Source organism: Vidua macroura, chromosome 10 (assembly GCF_024509145.1).
Source record: "Vidua macroura isolate BioBank_ID:100142 chromosome 10, ASM2450914v1, whole genome shotgun sequence".
NCBI classification, from domain to species: domain Eukaryota; kingdom Metazoa; phylum Chordata; class Aves; order Passeriformes; family Viduidae; genus Vidua; species Vidua macroura.
Genome location: NC_071580.1, coordinates 25203135 through 25219744, shown reverse-complemented (window position 1 = coordinate 25219744; position 16610 = coordinate 25203135).

The window sequence follows — 16610 nt, the reverse complement described above, 5'->3', positions numbered from 1 at the left end:
TTAAAGAATGTGGAGTCACCCACAATCCCAGATCTTCATTGTAGAACAGAAACTACAAGACTCTTGGGCACATTTAAACAGCCAGAAAAGGGGAAGCAGTATCCCTGAACTCCTGTCCCTGTCCCCAGGCAGTGCTGTCAGTGTGGTTTGTGCAGCAGATGATGTGTGCCTCCCTGGCAGTGGAGACTTGGCTGGGGTTTGCCCTTCCTCCTGCCCAGCACAGCTCCCACTGGGGGCAGATCTCCACAAGCTCAACAAGGCTGCTCACCTACCAACCAGGTGCTCTGTACTCCTCAGAATAGGCATTAAAAAGTAAATCTCCTGCTTTGGAGCTGCACTCTAAATGTAATGTGAACACACACCAGCTTCAGAGAGTCACCATTCCTGCTGAGAGAGACTGGGGCCTCCCAAACACCTCCAGCTTCAATGTTTGAAGCAAAGCCTGGCTCCTGGCAGAACCAGGCTCCCTAAGTGATGGCATTCACACGGGTGCTGATGCACCTGTGCAGGATGGGCACTGCAGAGCTGTGACAAGCCCTCTGAGCTCAGCAGCACTGCCCCTGTGTAAAGCTATCCTTTCTCTCTGTCCCTGTTAAGCTAAACAAAGTAGCTGTCAAACACTTCACCTTCTCTCCCCGGTGCTTGACTTGCCTGTTATTTTGGCTGCTCACACCATACTCTTTGTTTAAAGTACTAAGTATTAGCATGTCTTTCTCCCCCCACCCGTGCTCTACAATCTGTTCTGCTGCTTCAGACAGGTGGTGTGTCTTGGTAGACCATGCATCTCATCTTCTTCTCTGTCCTGACAGTCTCTGACCCCCTGCACACACTGTTCACACTTCTAGTCAAATGGGCATCTGTTTTCTCCTTCTTATGGGAAGGTTTCACCGAGTGCTCACCAGACTCTGCTCTCTAACAGTCACTCACTAACTCAACAAATAAGAATTTTTTAGAGGAATTTTGACTGTTCATACAAAAGCCTCCTTTCCTCTTGAACACACTTGTTCAAACTTACTTTGCACTTAGGTTCTCCTGTAAAAATAAGCATATGCAATATGTTTTTTCATTTAATTTAAAAAAACCCATCCTTGTGTACTTTTCCATTAGAAAATTGTGGTCCCAATTTGCAATAAACACTCTTTACTGAAAGCTTAATTGATGCTTTAGCACAGGAGCCTATTATCATTCCGTGTTTGCTAATATAGACAGTGGCTAGAATTTATATTTCTCATAGAAGTAGTGTTTAATTTTCTGCCAGTGTTACCTACCATTAGCAGATTTAGCTTATCAGAAAATGCAGCAATAAGCATCCGTAACTCCCAGCCTCTAACTGGAGCACGTTAATATTCTTCAGTTGGGATAAAAAATAAAAGTGAAGTCAGCTTTTTGAAAGGCCCCCAATTTTTTTTTTCCCTGTTTTTGTTTTTTTTTTTTTTTTTTTTTTTCTTTTTTTAAATAAACATTAATGGAAGTATATTTGGCACAAATAATTTCTAGGCAGTAGAAACACTACGGAACCTACCTCCTCTCACGCACATCAAGCCACTGGCCATGTCCTCAGGTTGCAGTTGCTGTTTGGCTGCACCCTTCTGTTGCTGGGTGCATGAAAGATTAATGGGGTTGGGGTAACTGGCTTGAGACTTTTCATGGGATTGTCCAGCTGCAGTTAGCTCACATGAACACGAGGCAAGCACTGTTTGTTCTTTTGCCTCATTCCTCCTCCAAGAAGGGTTATCAGTTTGCAGTCTATAACCATCTAGGGACTGAGGAAAAATATACTTTATTTCCATTAACATAGACAAAGTTCATTTAGACCCTCTCAATATTCAGAAGAAAACTAAAAGTGAAGCTGGAAAAGCTCTATGCAGAAATGACTGAGTCTTCAGAAAGAAGTTTAGAGGAGTGCACACACATATGTGCATGGAAAGTGTGTGCAACTGTAATGATATTAACTTACAGCTTACGGAGATTATACCTAGTATCTCCAATTTTCTAGAGATTTAATTTATAAATATAATTTATAAATACATTAATTTATAGTAATTTTCTGGATCACTTGTGTGAAGTCACCACTTCATCTGGCTTTTCTGCAAATACTGTGGGACTTTGAAGATGTTTAAAAGACATCTCTTCCAGATATCTTGTGAGGTAATTTTGGCAGGGTGTACCCTTCTTAGAACCAACCAGTATTACAGAATAAATATATGCAAAAATATGTTCTCATTTATTTTTTCCAGTACTTTATACAGGCAAACACATGCACATTATGGATATCCACAAACTCTCCTTACAAGGTGCATGTGTGATTTTATGCACATGTGAACTATATGCAAAACATGTATTTGGGTTCCTGCAGGTAGGAACTGGCATGGATGGATGCAGATGTATTAAACTGGACTGCAGTCTAGTTTTATTTTATAAAAACTGTATAGGAATAAGTTGGAGTACTTCATAAAGGGATACAACAAAGGCCCCTGTATTCCCCCCAGGAGGAAGGCATCGGTACTCAGAAGCCCTGAAAAGCTGCCAGTATTACAGCACAATAACAGATATTTAAACTGCTCTTTCTGATCTACAGAGTTTCTGCAGCAGGGACAGAGGGAACAACTCTGGGACACAAGATCCCAAGGCTGTGATCAATCCCTACTCATGTTCTGCTCCTGAGTCCCAGCCACTGATTTTATGCGAGTTTATTTTTTGTAAGTGACTACAGTGATCCAGACTTCAACTATATATTTTTTAAATCTTGCTACAGAGAAATACAGATGCAGCATGAAACTCCTTCTGAAATTATGTGTGGGGAATCCAGAGAGAGTCCCAGTCCTTTTTGAAGAGGATTATCCATGTCCTTATTCCCCTCTGCAGGGACAACAACAGAAGCTACTGCCATCAGGCTGTCTCCGTTGCTCTGCCAAATCCAACAGGCAAGGTCCCTGCTGACACAACTCCATTAAAATCACTGGATTTCCACCTTTGGAGATTTTTCAGGGATTTCCTAGGAGGCAGAGCACAGATTCACCTTGAAAAGAAATTAAAGGCTCTGTCATTGATTGCCAATATTTGAAATTCAACAACCATAAGCTCAGGGAGGAGCAACACCTGGAAAGAATTCTACAAATCCTATGGATAAAAAACATGCCTAAACAAAACAAGCACATGTTTCTCTGCTTAGCCCCCAGCAATGGGAATGTCATGTATAATGTGTGTGTAAACACGCTTATTTCCACATTTTGAGAGCCTGTGGTACACAATGCTACGGGTGTTCCACTGAGTAAAGTCCATTAAGCACACTGTCTAAACACTTGCAAAACAACAAAAATGAAGAGACACAACATAATCTTCACAACATAATCTTCATAATGAAGAGACACACAAAATCTTCATTTCCAAAGTTTGGATTTCTTCATTTGAAATAATTCACATTAGAAATTAACGTGGATTAAATGCTCTTGGGATCTCTTGATACTCAACCCTAAGTCTACATGAGAAGAACTCAAAACCAGACCTCTTTTTTCCACCCAAGCTTCCTCCTCCTGCTGTAGCTTCTAGCTTGCAATGAAGTCACCACCACCTGTAGCTCAGCACAGTTTCACTAAGCTCAGTGAAGCTCTCTGAGTTGCATCAGGGATTTATTTAGAAACTTGTGTTGACTTTAACACAGGAATATGTGGAACCAGATCTGCATAAGACGACAAGGCTATTTAAAATAAACATCTGGGGAAAAATAAAGGAGACAGGAGAGTTCAGTGCTCTGCATACATCTCGAGCTGCCAACAGCTAGGTTTGCAGTTATGGTGGGTAGGCTACACCAGGGTCAGCTGGAATCTGTCCCTGGGAATTTTCCTGAGTGCTGTGAACAGCACGACTGGGCTGCATCTTATTTTAGCCATCCAGCTTAACCATCATCTGTCTAACTCCAGAAATGATGCACAGCCCTCTCCTTCCATTGTGGTTCCTCTCCAAGACCAAGAGACAGAAAACCATGCCCACATCTGTCACTGATTACCAGACAATCCCATTCACGGGCCAGGGGAAGGATAAACAGGATAAAAGGTGTGGGGAGCCATGTGCAGTGCTCAGGAAATTCCCTGCACAGTGGAGTGACACCAGGCTCAGGTGCTCAGGTGACACAAGAGCAGCTGTGTGCCACCACCCAGCCTGTCTGGCTGTCACCTTCCATTTCCCAGGCCTGCTGATGCTGGGCTGTTTGTTTGCTATTAATGCAAGGCAGCGAGGGTTTGGCATGATTTACTAAATGGATGCACTTCCCTGGCAAGACAAGCAGCAGAAATACTTCCTTCCAAGGAAAACAGTGCTCCTGAGACACAACAACCACACTGAACGCCTTCAGTCCTCTCCAGTCACTGCTTCCCTACTCACACTCGGATATGAGATGGAAGAGACTTTCCTGCTGGCTGACTGCTGGATAGCTCCAGTGAGCTTGTTCACATCAATAGGTCAGACTGCTGAAAGATGAGATTTGAGGATTTGAGGGAGGTCTGGCTGATCATTTGAAGCCTCAGCAGACTGGTTAGTTACCAATTAATTAGAAACAAAACTCACTTGTTTAAAAAAAAATAAGAAGCTTTGGCAAAATAAGAATTAATATGTTTTATCTCGGTCCACACAATGATGTGTATTTTACAGTTTAAAAAAGCAAGAAGAAATAGAAAATTAACTTCTAAGGTAAAAATGTGAAATACTCTTTGCAACTACTTTTTAAAGCAATTTTGACATCCTCAAAATGGGAAATGTTTGCTTTCCTAATATTCTCTTCCTTTTCTGTAGTACAGAGAAAGCAAAAGAGAGTGAATGAAAAAAAAAAATCCACCCCATTTTTTCCCAAGCGTTTGGATCACTTGGAGGACAGAGCAATAGTAAAAGTGGGCTGCTCACTCTCAGGAAGAACGAGGGTTTGTAAGAGCCTGTGGGAGCCTCTGTGTGCAGTGGGTCTGAAACTCTCAGTGCTGCAGGAGCAACAGCAGGACTGCATCCCAGCCCACAGCAAGGGCATCCACAACACAAAATCTGCCGGAGTCCTGCTCCTCAGCATAGTCACGAGAACTTTATGCTTTTCCATGACCTATTCAGGCACTGGCTGGGCTGAACTTCAGCCTGTGTCTGGGTCCTCGGTGGTGTTTTCAGTCTGAGCTGGAAATGCATTTTCTGCAGGCCAGCTCAGACATGTTTACTAAAACAGCAAGGGCTGATTTTCAACACCTTTAGAAAAGGCCTTCAAATGGCTTTCTGTTTCCTTCTGGCTTTTTACACAATCAGCTAGCTCATCTAATTCTGTAGATCCCACTGACCACCCATGAAAACCCTGTCAATATGTGCTGCCTCAGTTTCACCTTTGGAAACTTGAGAAAAATTTCCATAGTATTTCTCCAATGAAAGAAATCCTGCAAGCACGACTGTACTCTGTTGAAAACTTGACTTTCACAGAACAGTGCCTTAATCAATAATCAAGAGAACAGCTTTGAATGCATATAAATGATGCAGGTCCACTTCACCACAACTGTATGCTGAAATTTATTTTTGAACAGCAAAACGTTTTCCAACAGATTGTATGTTAATGACAGTGCTGCTGGCAAAACAAACTCCCTTCACCCCGAGCTGCTTCCAGATGCTAAACAAAGCCTTAATAAAGCCAGACTGTCCTTTAAAGGTAACATCTCTGAACCTGTGTGAATGATTTAACATACAGTGCTGTACATTTGCTATCACTGCTATACAAGATATTACCTCTGAAAATGCAATGAGAGTTTTCGATTAAAGCATAAACAGAATGAGAGATTAACAACTTCTATGAGGTTCTGCAGCTGGGTTTATTCAGCAGTTGCAGAGACTGTATAGAAATTCACTTTGTCCAAGATAACCATCTCAAAATTTATTCTCTCTCTGTATATATTTTTTCCATATTATTTATTTGCTTCACACCTATGCACCTACTTCAATACATAGAATGAAAATAAATTCTGGGAAAGTCCTGCTGCTGGAAGAATATGGTAATCTCAGAAGAGTGATGTTTAATCCGTGCCATTCTGCCATATAAATATTATACCCCTAATTTCTTTGATGAAGCCAGAGAAAGATGACAAGTCAGTTTACACATCTGAAAACATCTTAATTCTTAAATAATTTAAAAAAATAAATATCATAATAAGCCACTGTGTCCTCTTCCAAAGACAGACGTGTATTGGTAAAATAAACTCATAAGATAATGCTTTGGCAAAGAAACAAGAACAATCCTGGTGAATTTGGCATCTAAGGTGTTAATAACTCTGCACTCTATACCTGGCATAAGTCTCTAACTTGGAAAAAAAAGGAAAAAAAGTAAAATAGAAAAAATCATCCCTGTGTTCAGGGCAGCACAGAAAAGCAATGCTACAACAAATCAAACCCTGATCGATGTCCCTGTGGTCACCTGTTAACAAAGACTCCTGCTGTGCTTTGAGTGCACTTTGTATTGGAGCCATAACATCCCCTTTCCCTGATCCTTTATGGAAATTGGACACATCTGAAATCACTTCTGGAAGAAGGACAGCCCTCCTATTTTGCTTTTACACATCCTTTGTGGTGGTGCCTAAATTACAGATGAGGGCTGGAAAACAGTGCTTGCAGCTAGATCTGAGTGAAGATGGCAGAAAGCCATCCCAATGACAGATCTGACGGACTTCAAACAGGGTTCAAACAGAGTCACTTCTGTCACGTTTTGGTGCCATTAGTGTCTGTTTCAAGCAGTTTCTGTCCTTCCCTCTCCATTCACATGGACCCTGGAAGGCAGAGAGCAGGGCGGGGACTCTTGACTTTCTTGACTACAGAGGAATAAAATGAAAGAATTATCTTTTAAATACAAGGACCTTAATTTTAAGTTCTCCAGCAGGCTGTTTCATTTACAAGACCTATTAACAATGGAGTAAAACCCCCTGTTTGCTCACCCCACTGCCAGATGGGATTTGTCAGGGTAGCAGAGTTGCCAAGCCCTGCTGCTGCTGCCTGACCAGTATCCTTGAAGAGGCAGCCACTAACCATGAATGAAACTTCGGGAAATGGGCACCACCACACAGCAGGGCACTGCTCAATGGTGCTCCTGCCTGGGCACAGTCTGACAGCAGAGCAGCTGGTCCAAGCACAGGGTTGGTGCTGACACCTCCAAAATGACAGCAGAGACATCTCTGTGCAGCACAGCTGTCCCTGCAAGCCTGGCTCCTACAAACACCGGCAGTGGAGGAGGTCCCACCCTGCTTAATTCTGGAACTGCCAAAACAGCAGCCGGAACGTATTTGGACATTTCTCAGTAAAAGGTGACAGGAGGCTGGGCTACAACAGGAATCAAGCAGATGGTAGGAAGATGCCCCAAACCATGCCCCATGCTAAACATGCTCAGTCCCTCCGATTTCCCACTGTTGTAACCAGAGTCAAAGCCACCCTCGAGCAGTCCCCATGGCCAACAACACTTCTAACTGCAGGTTGAGCTTCTGCTGCCTTAGCACAGGCAAAGGCCTGGAGAGGTGTGTTTTGGCCAGCCTGGACCTGCAGGACATGAACTGAGAGCATCTTCATGCTCCAGGTAAATACAGCTGCATGTGAGACTCTTCTTGAGGTGTGTCTGCACAGATCTTTGCTCCAGTGGGAATGCAAGACAGGCCACTTCCCTGGAGCCCAGGGTAACGAATGAAAATGTAATGGGAGTCAAATGAGATGCAACTATTTTAAAGAAAACCAAGTTTTTTTGTAATCTTTGAAGCCTTTGAGCAGCAGTAGTCTCTCTCTCCCTTACCTTTAGCAGAGGACCCTGCAGCAGAAGCAACCCCCACACACAGCTGGGCTCCATCCCTCCATGGTTTGACAAGGGTGGGTATGTATTTTTGTCTAAGGCCTGAATTTGACCCCCTGGGCCAGAAAAATACTTGGAAAAGACAAGGAAACTTTGGAGTGTCACCACACCCCATTTCCATGGAAAGCTAAGCTGCCAAGCAAGGCTCTCGTATAAGAAGCTTTGCATAAAAATACAAAAGAAAGAAAATCAGTAAGTTTTCCTGATTGCAATGACTTAATTTCACATTATTTAGGGTCCTAGTTAGTTCAATACCTTATCTTTATAAAAGAAAATAAAACCCACATTTTGTTTTGAAGAACTCTCCATATTTTCCTCAGATGTGCCTCACAGTTTGGGGTTTCCCATTGGCAATATTCTATGAAAGATCTGATTTGTCAGGATAGCTTCTCATTCCTTTCAGAGAGTCTCTAGAAGATATTTCAAAAGGAAATTTTAGGCATGCCCATAGAGTGGAGAGTTGTCATTAGTAAAGGTTTGTGCTAGAACCCTGGTTGCTGAGAATTTTGTACTTTCTGTGCTGACAGGCACTGACCCCCATGAGAACACTGCATTTGACCTGAGGCCGTGGAGAAGACTTCCAAAATTAAATAACAGAACTAAGATAAGTGTATAATTTGAAAAGAAGTATATAATATCACATAATAGAAAACTTAGAGTTTAAAATTTTAGAATGCAATAATATATATATATATAAAACAAGATAGAAGTTTTAGAGCAGAAGCTAGTCCTTCTTCATGAGTTTGAGTAGTATTGTGTAATTAGATAAAGTCCACATTGCGGACCACAAGTAGGTAGTTATTAAGTTAAAAGTAAAAATAATTTAAGTCTCATTTCTTAATTAAACAATTTATCCTTAAAAAACCTTGTAGAAAGAAAGATACAACTCAATTTTTAGTTAGAATAAAATACTGTAGAACTCACAATTTCTGAGACTGTAACATCGATAAAAACTAATAAACATCTAAGTCCAAACAAAAAATACCATCTCACACATTTAATCCTGACCTTAACAAAAAAAAAAAAACCAAAAAAAAAAAACCAAAAAAACCCCACAAACAAACAAACAAACAAACAAAAAAACCAAAAAAATCCCAAAGAATGCACAAAATGCACAAGTTTGAACTATAAAGGAAAGATTAGAACCCATGCTCATAATTGCAACTGTGCTGGCAACAGACAGAGGGAACAGAGGGAGAAGAGACCCATGACCTGTGCCAGGGTACAGGACACCTCACCTGTGACTATTCTGCTCAAGAATCTCTTCTGTAGACTTCTCTCCACATAATTTTCTGTGCTTTACTGGAAGTATTTAATTTTTTAATTTGGGGATGCAAATTTCTACTTTTGATCACAAAAGAACAGAGACCGATGAAGATCAGCCCAAGCATGAGATCTTGTAGGAGACAGCTGGATGCAACACCACCAAGCTTTGATGCTAAAAGTCTGACAACAAAAATCATCTCCTCTTCTTCACAGGCTCTAAAGAAAATTCATGGAAGCCTGTCCACCATCTAGTACAACTGTTGCCCTTCCAGCTCTTGGGATTCCATCTGCTCCTCTCACAGATCCAGTCCAAACTCCCACCTTCTGCAGAGAACTGCATTTTGGGATGACACTGCAGACAGGAGATGCAGGGACAACCTCTGGCATCATTTAGCAACAGGCTAATGCTGGCTTTGGCCAACTTGCAGAAAGCATGAAATAACTGTGCTCACAGCCACTGTGGTATTTGAGGGAGGATCTTAATGAGGCAACACTACTGGGAAAATATAGTGCCTTTGATAGAAAACAAAATAAAACAAGTCTTCAAGTATAAAAGGTTTTTTCCCTGTCTAATCAAGATAAAAGAGGTAAATAGGTAAAAAATATGTAAATTTAGCCTGGCTTGAGCCCAGGTTAGCCATGGAAGAAAGGGATGTGCATAGGTTGGAGGTGCATTTAGGTTGTTTTCTTTCTGAGCTCACACAAAATCTGCTCTCAGTGCAAATTTTTTCTAGGGACAAGTTGAAATCATAATGAGCTCTCTAGAAGCAAAACTCCATGAACTCCAGGGTTATTGCAACGCTCTCCTACTTTTTTGTGATTAGAGCACATCATATCACCTGCCAAACCTTCTGTTGTTCACAGCAGAAGGTCAAAGTGCTTTTAATAAGAAAAGACACAGCAGATGTGCTTTGGATAAAACTGCATTTTTGATCTGGCCACAGGCTTTATGAATGCCATTCTAATTACTTCATAAAATCTAACTAGGTTTTAATCCTACTCTCCTAGAGACTGACTTTCAGTCATGCTTTAATTAAAGATTAAAAATACACTTGAAAAAAACCTTCTTTAGACAACAAAACACATTCAGTGCACACTTTGCCACAAAAATCCCATTATAAATCACTTTTCCTTAAGTCAAACAAGGACAAATTACAGAAAAGACTCACCCCTGCATTCCCAGGAACATGTGGCTAGAACCACAACCTCAAATCATCTCAGTCTACTATTGACTACTGCCATCCCAGCTAAAAAACTCAAGTCAGAGTTTTCAGGTGGCCAATTCTCCTGATTGCCAGACAGAAAAAAAAAAAAAGGAAAAAGAAAAAAAAAAAAAAAAAAAATCCCCTTCCTGCCCCAGGTGCATTCAATCAGGCAACAATGAAAACAAACCCTCAGAAGGCAAATCTACTGCCAATCCCACCCAGCTGATTCCAATTGCACAATAATCCAAACCAACAGAGGCTTTCAGGTCAGTTCCTGATTTCCAGTGAATTTCCAGTGAATTCCATATTCAGGTTCACATAGTTCTGGGGACTCCTTTACCTATGGGGTATCATTTCTGATTTATCACCCTGTAATGTCTGAAATTCTTTCCCACTAATGACAGCAGCAGCCACCTTGACTCTCCAGAGCTTTGACACATAGAAAATGAAAACTAAGGCATAATGGTTGTTTCCCTGCCCCCCAGAGCATGTTACCTAAAAAAAAGAGCCTGCTATCCTTATGTTTAAAGGAGAATTCAGATATTCCCATCTTACAGATCCATGTTTGTAGGCAGGGGTTTTCAGAAAGAGTACTGAAACTCCACTGGCCAAAGCTTATTTTAACTGGAAAGATGCAGCTCTTAGCTCACAGAGGTACATTTTTAACAAGAAGGAGAGGAATGTTCTCAGTCCCCTGGATCTGCAGCAGGTACACAGGCACTGGTAAACTGTTCCCAAGATAAATGAGTGGAACAGTCAGGTCCAGAAATGTTGGAATGTTCTTATCAAGGAAACTACCCTGGATATGACATACTAGTTGAAATCTGTTCCCTCAAGCTCTCCTTTCATTTTCAGCAAGTCCCAACATGTAGTGGTGTGAATTATAGAAGGCACCAGTAAGTAACAGAATATGAGACATTGAATGAGAAGGGAACAGGGCTTTGCAGGATTTTTTTTTTCAAGAAGTATAGACAAGCTCTGACTCACAGTGCATTGGTGGCCTCAGTTAATACCTTTTCAGATGTTTCCCATCCACGCCCTCCTCTTGCACTTGTGTTGGGCCACTGAATATCAAATGCATGTTTGGTGCACCAGGACAGCTCTGCTAAAAGCCCTGCTCCTGTTCATGACCATGCAGTGCAGCACAGAGGGAAGAGCATATGTTCCTTGGTTTGCAGCAGAGAAGCTCTTTCCCCTTTGGAAATGCCTGCCTGGCAGCCAGGCTCTCCTTTCAGAGGCAGTTTTCTCAGAGGTGGTTATCTCTGATTACCCCAAAAGTACCTGATAGCACAGTTTAGTAATGAGGGGTCCGGTCATTCTTACTCAGGCAGTGACTCTCCTTTAGTGGAGGTGATTTCATGATATTCTGCATTCTTTTCTTACAAATCTTGCTTCACATAAGGAACAGTGGTTTGCTTGCTGCTGCCATAAATAAACAGTAAACTGAGGGAGCTCTGAAGTTAGACATCCCAGAGAGTTCAGAAACTTCTCAATAACTGTAGGGTAAATGTTGTACAAATATCTATATCATGTCAAGTATGGTCTGTGTATCTTGGATGCTTTTTAAAAAGCAGCCTGGAGTCAGTAAGTCATGCTGACACATTACCGATTTTGGCCCTAATTGATGATCTGCCTGAAAAGAACAAAGCTGCTACTTTGGTTTTGGTTTTGAGACTGACCACAAATGTTCACATCCCAAGACTGCTGGATTTTATCTGACTGCTCTTAGTAACAGAAATAACTCTGTTACAGCCGAGCCAAGAAGCCAGACTGAAACCATATTGTGTTCAAAGCACTGCACAGAGACAAAAGTACAAATAGCCAAAAGAGGAAAGGGGGAGAGATGAAGAGGATCAGCAACAGGTAAAACAACAACTAAAAGAGCACATACCTAGTCAGCAGAGGCACTTGAAGCACTGACAGCTGTTCCCTAATGAGCTTGTCCTCTGCCAGAGCCATTCGTGGAGTGATGCTCCTCTGAGCCTTACCTTGCTTAACAAGCTGCTTTTCCTATTTTCCTGCCTTCTTGGGGAGAACAGACAATTGAGGTTTCGATAGGACACAGAAAACTAAAAGCAGCTTTTAACTAGGAGTGGGGAGAAGACAAAGGCACAGAATCCACTTCCTTAAGGGGGGTGCAGACAGAAAGAAGTTGGAAAGCTACCTATATCCTCCTCCTCTGTGTCTCCATCTGCCCCACATCCCCACTTTTGCAGAGGGTATGCCATTGCAGTGGCATTCTCAGACTGGAGCAGGACAGATCCCTGGAGTTACATGAGAGCAGGAAAACACTACATAGTTTTATGGAGAATGTGAGCATGTACAATGTGGGAATTCTGGATTTGGGGAAATGTAAAAAGATCCACACCACCAAGCAGCTTTTTAGATAAATCTGTGTAAAATGACTTTCTCTGAGTTCACTTGGGGAAATTCTGGCTGCATAGCCCAAATCATTGGGCTTTACATTTCAGAGAGCTGGCAACAGAAATAGCCTTGCAGTGTGTGTGTGGTAATTTCAGAAGCCACGTGGCCAAGGCAAACCAGAACTCCTGGCTTTTGGGCCCATCATCATCTCGGTGTGGGAGGTCTGAGGGAGGACTCTCCATGCACTGCTGGGTGTGGTACCAATTGTATGGTCACTCCCTGAGCCCATAACACTACACCCAGACTGCACAGAGAGAGCCAAATCTGCCAGGGAGCAGCACAACTGCAGTGGCAGAGCGTCCTGCCCAAACACAGCACCATTCCAGGGAGGAAGCCTGCGCACCTCTACTTGGCATAACACTGGATATATGCATATCTCTAATTTCAGAGTTAGAGTATTAGAATAGACACAATATGCTCTCATTCTTTATGTAAGACTTTTTTAAAAAAAGAAAAAATCAACTCAAGCAACAAAGCAAATTTGATAAACGTTTGATGAAAGTGTTTTTCCCGGGGCTGTACAGCCCTTCATAACATTCAGGATGGATACCTCTGCATGGACTTGCTGCTTTGGACAATATTTGGACGGCACCAGGCAGGAAATCTTTCCAGCACTTTCCCACACAGCACCCCTGCACCCACAGGGAACAAGGATCAGAGGCAGCCAACAAGCCAACCAGATCTGAAGGAGATCAGTGGGACACCACAGGATTATATTATTATGCCAGCCCAGTCATTCAGCTGAATACGTGTTAAATTCAGCAGCTGGCTGGGGGCCACCCAGCTCTATCCCCTCAAGCCTGAAGAGCCAGCAGTGTGTTTGCAGGAGCTGCCCTGCACAGCCAGGCTGCTGGGCTCTCTGTGCACTGCTCAGCCCTGGGAGTTACGGCATCTGGAAAGCACAGCCCGGGCAGCTCCTGAGGAGCCTCCTCCTGCTCTCCCCACACAGCACCAGGCACTGGCCTCCAGCCCCCCCAGAGGGAGGACTGGGCCCCCCTGCACAACAAGTGCCCACCAATTAGTGACACTTACTGATTGCATCTGTAGAGAATCATTATGAAAAATGCAAAGCATTATGCACCCACTATTAATCTTCTGCTTTTGTTGCATTTACTCATGGTTTATGGCCCTCTGAGGAGGATAAATGATCAAGGCATGTACTCACATTGTTATTTGTCTATTTGTCTGTGCAACAATACACGTGCTCAGCACTAAGTAGAAGTTATTTTTCATGAGGAATGCAGCTTTAAGGCTTTTCAAGGTCATAAGGCTTCCTGAGGGAAAAAAACCTGCAAGCGACTCCAGCTCATTTGCTGCCAGCTCTTCCTTTTAAAGTTACAACCCACACAAGACCATAAGCAGGCTATGGTCATAAGACGGGGAATGGCCAGAGGACTGCTGAGGAATTTCTGTCTTTTGCTAGGGCACAGTATGGCACACAGGTGTGTGTGTACACAGATTGTCGTCAAATTGTTATCAAATGACAGCTCCTGTTCCAGGGTATTCAACATATTGCTGGAACACCTCTTCCACTCTGCATTTGGGATAGTGAAATCTCTCCTCTCTCTTCTGCTCTCCTCACTAGCTTATAGCTCATTTGGAGCAACTATTTTGGCCAAGTTTTGTTTATAGCAGGGATTTATTTCTGGAGGTTAAGTTCTAGCAAGTTCAGGCTTTTGTACATCTGCAGCGGTGCTTAACTAGCCAGCAGACACTAACAAATAGCACTAAGAAATGTTCTTTGGCACTGCACAGCTCTTTGCAGGAACGGCCGGCTCTGCTATGAACACAGAGTACTTAAAACAATATTAGTTCAAACCTGGGAATGCAAAAGCAATACAAATATTTTAGTAGCTGCTACAGAAACTGCATTCTGGTTAAAATGATCAGGTTTCCGTGTTTACTTTGAAAACATGCAGACGTAAGTTCAAACCTCTCCTAAGTTTTTAGTCTTAATATAGAAACATGATATTACGGTAGGGGTGGCACTCTATTTTTTGAAAGATGATAAAGATGAGAAGCAGTATTTTTCATCTAATAGTTACATGGCAAAACACAGCATTTGTCCCTTCCTTGCTCAAAGAAAGAGCAAGGCTGAACCAGAGCCAACTGTGCCAGTACAAGTCTTCCTGTCACTTCTGCAGCTTTTGGATTTGCCTGGAAGCACCAGAAGTCTATAAATACAGTCCATGGCCTTAGCACCGTGTCACACACAACAGGGAAGTAAAACCTGTTGCCAAGGTAGCTATCAGGTAAGGCCAAACATCTGCTGCCTGATCCCCCAAACAAAGCTCCATTCAGGCAGAGGGTTATAGCAAATATTTATGACACACAGTCACAGAGGAACTCGGTTTCACACCTCACGATTATCTTTTCTTCCTGTAGTTCTTCCTCTCTGTTTCAAGTCAACCAAAAATAGCAAGAGAAATAGGAGAAGATGACTTTTCCCAAGATACTTGTTAAATGTATCCCTTAAAATAGGTTTTGTTTCCAGAAAACTGTTCAGTGTTCACATTTGCATGTATCAGATCCCCTCAGTCATTTCCATTGGCAGATCAGGAGTTCAAGCAATCTAATTTCAGTAAGTCAAGATGTGCAAAGAGCAAAGCTAGTGGAGTATTTGACAATATATATTCAGACATCACGGAGGACACTGAACAATATTTTCAAACTCCTTAATGAGATGTGACTGAGTAGATCTTGCTAGGTGATAAATGGGCACTGTTTGAATAGCAGGTAGTTTGCAGAACATTATCAATGCTATGCCATGAATATTGTATTGCTAACAATAAATGTTTTGACAGATAATGATGCATTTATATATATATCAATCAGACACTACACTCTCAATTATCATACCGTTAATTGTTCAGTCTTTTTAATTGTTGTGAATGGTGCCTTCATCAAGGGTTTTTTCTGTTATAAATCAGAATGGTTCATTTAATACCTCAATTTACCTTAGTCAAAGTTCAGAGATGTGAAGAGAGTAGCATTTGGCCTACAATCTTTGGAAATGATGGATTTCCCTTAACCTAAAATGTTGTCTCCTTTGGCTTCATTTATAGCAGCTGCTGGCATTGATACAATGCCTTTTTGGAGACTGTGGCTATGTCCAAGCTCCAGACATTATTCTGCAATTACAAAGGTGTAGGGCAGAAGAGTCTAAACAGTTCTTCTTACATTTGAAAATTAGTGCAAAAGGCATACATCATTTTTCTATTTCTATGGTTTAACAACAAAGATAGATTTTTATCCCTGCCTTTGGCCTTACTCTGAGTTGCCTACGCCTTCTCCTATTACCATTCCTGTAGCTGCTGTTCTTCCTCCTGGGCACACCTGGGGAAATGCTGTTGTCTGTGTGCTCTGATGAGATGGCACCTGTGCTTCCAGAGTGACCTGACCTACTTGCCACTTTGCACTGCTCTACGAATTCACTTGCTGCCCACCATCATTTTTGGGCTGCACATCTATTGCCCTCTGTGCCACTGAATCTCTGGAGTTATTTTTCCTCTCAGATGTCCTCCATGTTGGTTTCTTCCCAAGCAGATTCTTATTCAGTAGCATTTAGGTCATATTTCTAGTGCCTATCCTTTCTGCTCTATCTTTCCTTCACCTTGAGCAGTATCCATACCAAGTCCACTCTGGCATTGTATCAGCTTTCAAATGCCAAAGAAAACATGTTAGGCAATAATGGATCTCATATGAATGTGGTAATTTTAACTAGATATCATCTTCATCAACCTCCTGCTTTTATTTCTAATTGTTTCTTTCCCTTCTGCCTGTTAGCAAGGAAAAGACACTTAAGAATTCCAAAATATTTCAAAATGAAATCTTAGGTGTAAGATTTCACCAGAAGTCACTTTAGTATCAAGTCA